Raw genomic sequence first — 8,902 nt, forward strand, 5'->3', positions numbered from 1 at the left:
CATTCTGGGCAGACAAAGCCGCTACCTCTAAATGGGAACAACAATGACCCAGGACTGAGAGAGAGGCAAAGGAAGAGAGAGACAAAACAAAAGATAAGGAAAATAGTGTGCATGCTCAAAGCCTGCTCAGACGATCAATAGGAGGCATATAATGGAGCTGCGCTTTAAAGATAAGGGGATGTTGAACATCTTATGGGGCCTGTCCAATAACTGTACGGTTGCCTTCTTCAAACCCAAGCAACTATGAGTTACGCTAAGCCTGGAAGTATACCTCATGTTAGCCTCCTGCATCTGACGAAGAAGAAAAAGAAGAGTTGGTTTTTATATGCTGACTTCCTCTACCACTTAAGGAAGACTCAAACCTGCTTACAATCACCTTCCCTTCCCCTCCCCACAACAGACACCCTGTGAGGTAGGTGGGGCTGAGAGAGCTCTAAGAGAGGGGTCGGCAAACTCATTAGTCAAAAGAGCCAAATATCAACAGTACAACGATTGAGATTTCTTTTGAGAGCCAAATTTCTTAAACTTAAACTATATAGGTAGGTACACTGTTTATTAACAATAAACTTTAATTAAAGTTTTAAGTCTTAGTTAAACTATAGGTACACTGAATAAAACTTGATCTCATACTTAATAGTGATCTTATTAATTGATAAAAATTAAATTGTATGTCCCTGCCATTTCCCCCTCCCCGTCTGGAGTCCTCGTCTGGAGGCCTGGTCTACAGCCATAAAAGCCTATTGGTAGACCTGCCCTCCGGCTGAGTCCCATTGGGAGGCCAGGTCTACCCATTGGCTTTCTTGGCAGTAGACCTGGCCTCCAGAGGGCCATAGAAGCCAATTGGTAGCCTCTGAAGGGGGACTTTTTCCCCTCCTCGGAGTCCAGGTCTACCGCCAACAAAAGCAGTGGGTAGACACGGCCTCCCAATGAGACTCAGCCGGAGGCCAGGTCTACCAAAGGAAGCCTGCCCCGGCCAACAGCTGATAGGCGGGGAGGGCAGGAACCACCGAGCCGCCCGCCCAGCAATCGCACGGCTAGAGGGGAGGGGAGGCTTTAGCCTCCCCAACCATTGAGGGCAAGGGAAAGGGGGACCTGGCCATTCTCCACGGCGGGGGGGGGGGAGACAGCGCACCCGCTCACCTGCTCTCTCGCGCTCTCTCTCTCTCTCAGGCACGCCGGCTCCGCAGCCGGCTGCAGGCGTGAGTGGGCGCGAGAGCAGGGGCTCCGAACCAAGTTCGGAGAGCCGCACTCAAGGGGCCAAAGAGCCGCATGCGGCTCTCAAGCCGCAGTTTGTTGACCCCTGGGCTAGCCCAAGGTCACCCAGCTGGCTTCATGTGGAGGAGTGGGGAATCAAACCCGGTTCTCCAGATTAGCCTCGGCCGCTCCTGTGGAGGAGTGGGGAATCAAACCCGGTTTTCCAGATCAGACTCCACTGCTCCAAACCACCGCCTTAACCACTATACCACGCTGGCTCTAGAAGCAGGATCTAGTCCACAGACAGAACAACAACTAGTCCTCCTCTTTGCTTTTCCTACTGAAGTTAGCTCAGGATCACAAAAGCTTAGGCTGAGATAACTTCTGTTTGTTCTTACGGCACCGCTGGGACTCCCCGTTTTATTTTGCAAACAAACACAGCTAACCCGTCTGGCATCGGACTGTCCCTCTGGGATCCTGCTACCCTTTAACACAGAGCGTGGAGCAATGGAGAGAGACCCACGGGGGCTGCTGCCCCTTCATCCACTGACCCCCCCCCCCCCAGGTCAGGCAAGTCCCAAAATATTTAAAGGGAGGGGGAAAGCAGTGCAAAGGGCAGAATACCAGTTTTGTTGTGAGAAGACTGGGAGGCACATTTTGACAAGCTCCTCTGCCCCCCTGTACAGTTCCTCGTTGGCTGAGGGCTGTAAAGGGCCGTAACAGTTTAACGATATTGTAACAATGCTTAATGGACAGTCACAACAACCCTGCGAAGTCTGTTAAGCTGAGAGAAGAAGAGTTGGGCTTTATACCCCGATTTTCTCTACCTTTTTGAAAAGGAGTCTCAAAGCGGCTTACAATCCCCTTCCTCTCCCCACAACAGACACCTTGCGAGGTAGCTGGGGTTGAGAGAGTTCTGAGAGAACTGTGACTAGCCCAAGGTCACCGAGCAGGCTGCAAGTAGATTAGAGTTCACCAAGATAGTGTCTGGCCCAAGGATGTCCAGTGACAATTGTTATTTATAATGTTCCTGAGATTATTCAACAATTACAGTACTTCTCAAGGTACCTCACTGCGCTTTACCAAGAGAAAAAAGCCAGAATCTTAAGGGGCCTTCAACCTCAAGGTAGCGTGGTGGAGACCAAAAACACTTTGTACTCCTCAAGAAACTTTTGCCTCAACCAGGATGGCCCAGGGTGGCCTGACCGCATCAGATCTCAGAAGCTTAAGCAGGATCGGCCCTGCTTAGTACTTGGATGGGAGACCACCAAGGCAGTCCCGGGCTGCTACGCAGAGGCAGGCAATGGCAAACCACCTCTGTTTGTCTCCTGCCTTGAAAACCGTCCAGGGGCACTTTATACACACACACACACACAATTCCCCCCCCCTTTTAGGTCTCATCCTTGCTCCCACCACAGTAGTCCACACAGTTGTTCCCCAGGCTACTTTAACTTCACAACAACCCTGTGCAGCGAGCTTCTTCACACAGCGCATAGTTAAACTACGGAACTCCCTTCCCCAGGAGGTGCTGACGGCTGCCAACTTGGAAGGCTTTAAGAGGGGAGTGGACACGTTCATGAAGGAGAGGGTTATCCATGGATACTAGTCATGATGCACACCTATTCTCTCCCGTACCAGAGGAGCATGCCTATTATATGAGGTGCCGTGGAACATAGGCAGGACAATGCTGCTGCAGTTGTCTTGTTTGTGGGCTTCCTAGAGGCCCCTGGTTTGTGTGAACAGACGGCTGGACTTGATGGGCCTCGGTCTGATCCAGCAGGGCCTTTCTTATGTTCTTAGTCATTCTGCATCCCTATTCTCTCCAGGATCAGAGGAGCATGCCTAATATATTGGGTGTGTAATTCACAGTGGGTAGCCGTGTTAGTCTGTCTGCACTAGTAGAAAAGAGCAAGAGTCCAGCAGCACCTTAAAGACTAACAAAAATATTTTCTGGCAGGGTATGAGCTTTCGGGAGCCACAGCTCACTTCTTCAGATCTGAAGAAGTGAGCTGTGGCTCCCAAAAGCTCATACCCTGCCAGAAAATATTTTTGTTAGTCTTTAAGGTGCTGCTGGACTCTTGCTCTTTTCTAATATATTGGGTGCTGTGGAACACAGGCAGGATAACACTGCTGCAGTTGCCTTGCTTGTGGGCTTCCTAGAGGCCCCTGGTTGGCCCCTGTGTGAACAGATGGCTGGACTTGATGGGCCTTGGTCTGATCCAGCAGGGCCTTCCTAATGTTCTTAGTCATGCTGCATCCCTATTCTCTCCAGTCTCAGAGGAGCATGCCTAATATATTGGGTGCTGTGTGGAGCACAGGCAGGATAACACCGCTGCAGTCGCCTTGTTTGGGGGCTTCCTAGAGGCCCCTGGTTGGCCCCTGTGGGCCTGGGTCTGATCCAGCAGGGCCTTCCTGATGTTCTTATGGAGGATGCGGCTACCCATGGCTCCTAGTCCAAACGGATGCTAGTCCTGATGCATTCCTATTCACTCCAGTATCAGAAAAGCACGCCTATTCTATCAGGTGCCGTGAAACACAGGCAGGAGGGTGCTGCTGCAGCCGCCTTGCTTGGGGGCTTCCTCGAGGCCCCTGCGCGAACAGACGGCTGGGCTTGATGGGCCTGGCTCTGATCCAGCAGGGCTTTTCTGAGCTCCCAGGAGCTCCAGTGAGTTCCCCAGCCCTGCAGCACTGGAACCCAAGCCCCGCACACCCCGACCGCAGGCCTGGAGGGAGGGAAGCGAGCTGGCCTCGCGGGCCAAGTGGCCCCGTGCGCCCGGGCGCGTCCCCGGATCGTGGCCCCCCGCCCCATTGTCCCGCGCCCCGCGCCCCGGGCGGCCACTTGCCTGGCTGGGGTGGCTGGCGCGGAAGACGTGGCAGGCCATGGGGGACTGGGGGTCGTCGGGCTGCGCCTTGACCAGGTAGGCGAAGTGGGCGCGGTCGGGGCCGCCGTGGACGAAGCGCGCGACGTGCTGCGCCTTGTGCTCGAAGATGAAGACGGCGCCGGGGCCGGCGGTGGGGCCGGCGGGGACGCAGCGCAGGTGGGGCGCGGCCAGCAGCAGCAGCACCTCGCGGGGCGGCGCGGCGCCGGCCTCGGCCCGCTGGCTGCGCCGCCGGATCTCGGCCACCCGCCAGGGCAGCATGGGCAGCGTGGTGCGGCGGTCCAGGCACGAGCAGCCCACGTACCACAGCCTGAAGCGCTTCTCCGACGCCGGCCCGGAGCCCTCCTCCTGCAGCGGGTGCGAGAAGGGCTCGCCGCCCCCGCCGCCCTCCTGCTCCATGGCCGGCCTGTTAGGGGCGCGCCTCCAAGGGGGCTAGCCGGCCGGCCGGCCGCGCGTCGGGCCGCCACCCGCAGGACGCCTGCCCAGCCCGGCGCGCTCCCTTCCCTTGCCTTCCTTGCCCTGCCCTTCCCTTCCCTTGCCTTCCTTGCCCTTCCCTTCCCTTGCCTTGCCTTGGGGCTGCTCCGGAGCCAGCCCGCGCCCGCCTCCTGCGCCGCCCACCCCCGCCGGCGAGAGCCCGGCCCACGCTGCCCTCGCCCCGCCCGGTTTGGGGCCGGGGCTGGCGCAAGGGGGCCGGCGGGCAGGGCCGGGGCCGCTCGCTCTTGTGCCCTGGGCGCGGCTGCCGGCCGCCCCCCACCCCGGTCCCCATCGCCGACCCGTTCTCCGAAACAGACGCCTGGCAGGGGGAGAAGGAAAGACGTGCTCGTGAAAAATTTACAAGGCGTTATCACGAAGGACCCAGAAGCTACAGAAACAGTAGCCAGGGCTCGGAAACAAGCTTTACAGATGAAAATCAAACCAAAAATGCAATCGCTGTTCTTTCTAGTATTTTGGATACTCGTTTTCTACATAGACCTTGGATTCACTGCATTCCGCCATACCCTGTTTCATCCATGTTTATTGACATCGATTTTAATAGTGACGTTTTGTCATTTGACTAACTCTGGAAGGCTTTAGTAGAAAAGGGCCAGAGTCCAGTAGCACCTTAAAGGCTCACAAAAATATTTTCTGGCGGGGTATGCGCTTTCGGAAGCCACAGCTCACTTCTTCAGATCTGAAGAAGTGAGCTGTGGCTCACGAAAAAGCTCATACCCTACCAGAAAATATTGTTGTGAGTCTTTCAGTGCTACTGGACTCTGGCCCTTTTCTACTACTGCAGACAGACTAACACGGCTGCCCGCTGTGAATTATCTGGAATGCTTTGAACGACTTGTTATGCCAGTAAAGGATTTGAATTTGGAATACGACGTTATAATTCATTCTGTTCCATTGCACTGTTGTGGGGCTGATCTTAAAGTTATATATATATATATATATATATATATATATATATATATATATATATATATATATATATATATATATATATATATATATATATATATATATATATATAAATTTCCAACTGCATTTTTTTCAAGACGCGAATCTGTTTCCAACGGGGCCGCTCAGGGCAGTTTTGTGCCCCTCTCTGCACCCTAAGCGACCACCCTGGCCGGGAGGTCCGCCCTCGCCAGCGCCTGCCTCGCCCTCTTCCAGCCGCAACCAAGACGACTCCTGCAGGGTTTTAAGCAGAAGCTAGATGGCCATCTGTCAGCAATGCTGATTCATGAGAGAGAGGGCATCTTGGCCATCTTCCGGGCATGGAGTAGGGGTCACTGGGGGTGTGGGGGGTAGTTGTGAATTCCCTGCATTGTGCAGGGAGTTGGACTAGATGACCCTGGTGGTCCCTTCCAACTCTACGATTCTATGAGGAGGAGTAGGAAGAGGAAGCAGCAGCAGCAGCGTTGTTCTTTATTTGCAGACTTTCTCTACCTTTTAAGGAGTCTCGAAGTGGCTTACAATTGCCTTCCTTTCCCAAGATTTAACAGCCACTGGGTATCCATCAACCGCTTCACAGTTTAAAAAGGAGAAATGAAATTTAATTTTTCCTTGACACTATAAAGAGAAAAGTTGCCACATCTCTCACGCAATTGACCGATCTATTTGACAGCAGATAACACAGTGTCCACTTCTCACAAAGTGTCTTTAGCTGTTTTATCCAGGGAGTGATATATTTATTTCGTGCAATTTATTTTGCGGACATGCTAAAACCATGTGGGCTAGGGAGCTTTCCCCTCCCCACAACAGACACCCTGTGAGGTAGGTGGGGCTGAGAGGGCTCTAAGAGAACAGACTAGCCCAAGGTCACCCAGCTGGCTTCATGTGGAGGAGTGGGGAATCAAACCCAGTTCTCCAGATTAGAGTCCACCGCTCCAAACCACCGCTCTTAACCACTATACCACGCTGGCTCTCAATACTTAGCAATAAGAGGCTAGGTATTTTGCTGGTGCATTGAGTCAATGCAGTTTGCATCCTGGATGCATGTTCCTGGGGCTACTTGCCTAGTCCCTTTAACTGGAGATGCCAGGGATTGAACCTGGGACCTTCTGCATGACAAGTAGATGCTCCACCACTCAGCACAGTAGATGTGCAGATGTCAGTTGCCAGCTGTCATCCTAGCCTACCTCACAGGGTTATTGTGAGGATACAATGAAAGGAATTAGGAGCCATGCACTGTGAGTTATTTGGGGGAATGATGGATAAAGTTTTGAATGAATAATATTTTTTTAAAAAAAAAAACCTAAGCATTAATATTCAATGACTGTCCTGACCATTGTCTTAACCTGCATAGCCTAGGCTAGCCTGCTCTGGTCTGATCCTGGAAGCTAAGCAGGGCCAGCTCTGGTCAGTATTTGGGTGGGAGACCACCAAGGAAGTCCAGGGTCTTTCTTGCCTTGAAAACCCCACTGGGTAGCCATAAACCAGCTGTGAGTTGAGCCCCCCCCCCAAAGCTGCCATTTATCATACATCAGATTTGTAGCACACCTTTCCTCAGACAAACTTAGGAGGAATCATGTTCACCACCTTGCTTTCTTGTCACAACAACCCTGCAAGGTAGTTGACACCAACAACTAGCATGGACCCAGGTCTCCAGTTTTCATGAATTACTGTGCCTACTATGCACACTATAAAGGAACTTTGGGTCCTAGCAATTTCTTCAAAGAGGCTGTGCATTTGTTCTCAGTGGAAAGGCACTCTGCATGTGCTCTGGGGTGCTTTGTCTTTAAATCCCTTTTTGATAACAATTGTACTTACAGGTGATGGAGGAAACTGTACACTGCAGAACCACCTGTCATCATTTTGGGTGCAAAAAGGTCTGATTAGGTCACGTTTCCCATTAAAACAAATAAGATATTGCCTTTTGTATTCTTCATGCCCCCTAGCGGCAGTTCTTTGATATGCTGCCCTAGAGAAGGTCACATGAAGCTGCCTTATACTGGATTACACCCTTGGTCCATCAAAGTCAGTATTGTCTACTACTCTGACCGGCAGCAGCTCCCCAAGGTCTCAGGCAGAGGTCTTCCACATCGCCTACTTGCCTAGTCCCTTTAACTGGAGATGCCAGGGATTGAACCTGGGACCTGCTACATGCCAAGCAGATGCTCTACCACTGAGCCACAACCCTTCCCCAATCATATGTAGACTAACCTATTCTAGACTAATCTCCCTCCTTCTGTGCATTTTCTAGGGTTACTGACAGTCAGCATGTGTACGGCTGAACAAACCTTTTATTTTATTTTATTTTATTTATTTATACCTCCCTTTCTTCCCAATGGAGACCCAAAATAGCTTGCATAATTCTCCTCTCCTCCATTTTATCCTCACAACAACCCCATTTTAGTAGCTTATTTTTTATTTTATGGTTTTTAATTGTAAGGGCTTTCTCAGTCGTGGCACCAATACTTCAGATGTCAAAGAAGTTGGTTTACTGGCTGCATACATATGAAGGATTGCAGTGGAGGTTCCCAAGGGCTGTAGATTTGTCAGGGCGGGGGGAGCAGAAACCACCACCAGAGACTGAACCAGAGAACAATTTATGAGATGGAGGAGACGGTTATAGCCAGCTTGCATAAGAGAGGCAAAACCTTTCAACTGCCATCCAGGAGCGCCGTCAAAGAGACCACAGAAGTGGGCAGACGCCTCTCCGTGATGCCAGGGTCCAGATGAGAACAGGGTCATCTCCCCAGAGAACATTTGTACTGCATTTTAATGCCATTTCTCTCTGCGTGTGTGTTTTTAATTTCTGTGAGTCAATTTTAGCTGAATGATGGAGCAACAAATAAAACAGAAGCGTGCATAGAGGCTGGGGTGGAATCCTACCGAGAAAGGAGCAGCAAAACGATAAAAGGAATAAAGATGGAGAATTATATTTCTGGGAGGGGGGGGAAGGGGAAGAAAACCGAGCATGAGTTGGAAAAAGAGATACTGGAGCCTGCCCTTCAATGCACATTTTGGGAGCACTCTTACAGCCTGAGTATATGCATGCTTAGTCGGAGTATATGTATGCTTAGTACCTGGAGGTTGGCAACCCTAATGTAGAAATATGTTTTTCATAACAGGCCAGGGAACAAGTACCGAACCTAGATGGATAGCTTTTCAGATGTAATGCTGAATATTGCAGTAGGTCATCCTTCCAGTGATGGAGACGACAGACCTAAATCCCTCCAGCTGTAACATTTGCCAATTACGGTAACTCATCCAGCCTCTCAGCCAAGCCGAATGTATCATCAGCACCAGATCTCCGCTTTCGGAGGGTTTGCCTTGCCAAGCCACGCTCAGACTCCCCTTCCATTAGGAAGCAAGCCAGTCTGCACCGGCAAATTGGCCTC

This window comes from Euleptes europaea, chromosome 16 (assembly GCF_029931775.1).
Source record: "Euleptes europaea isolate rEulEur1 chromosome 16, rEulEur1.hap1, whole genome shotgun sequence".
NCBI classification, from domain to species: domain Eukaryota; kingdom Metazoa; phylum Chordata; class Lepidosauria; order Squamata; family Sphaerodactylidae; genus Euleptes; species Euleptes europaea.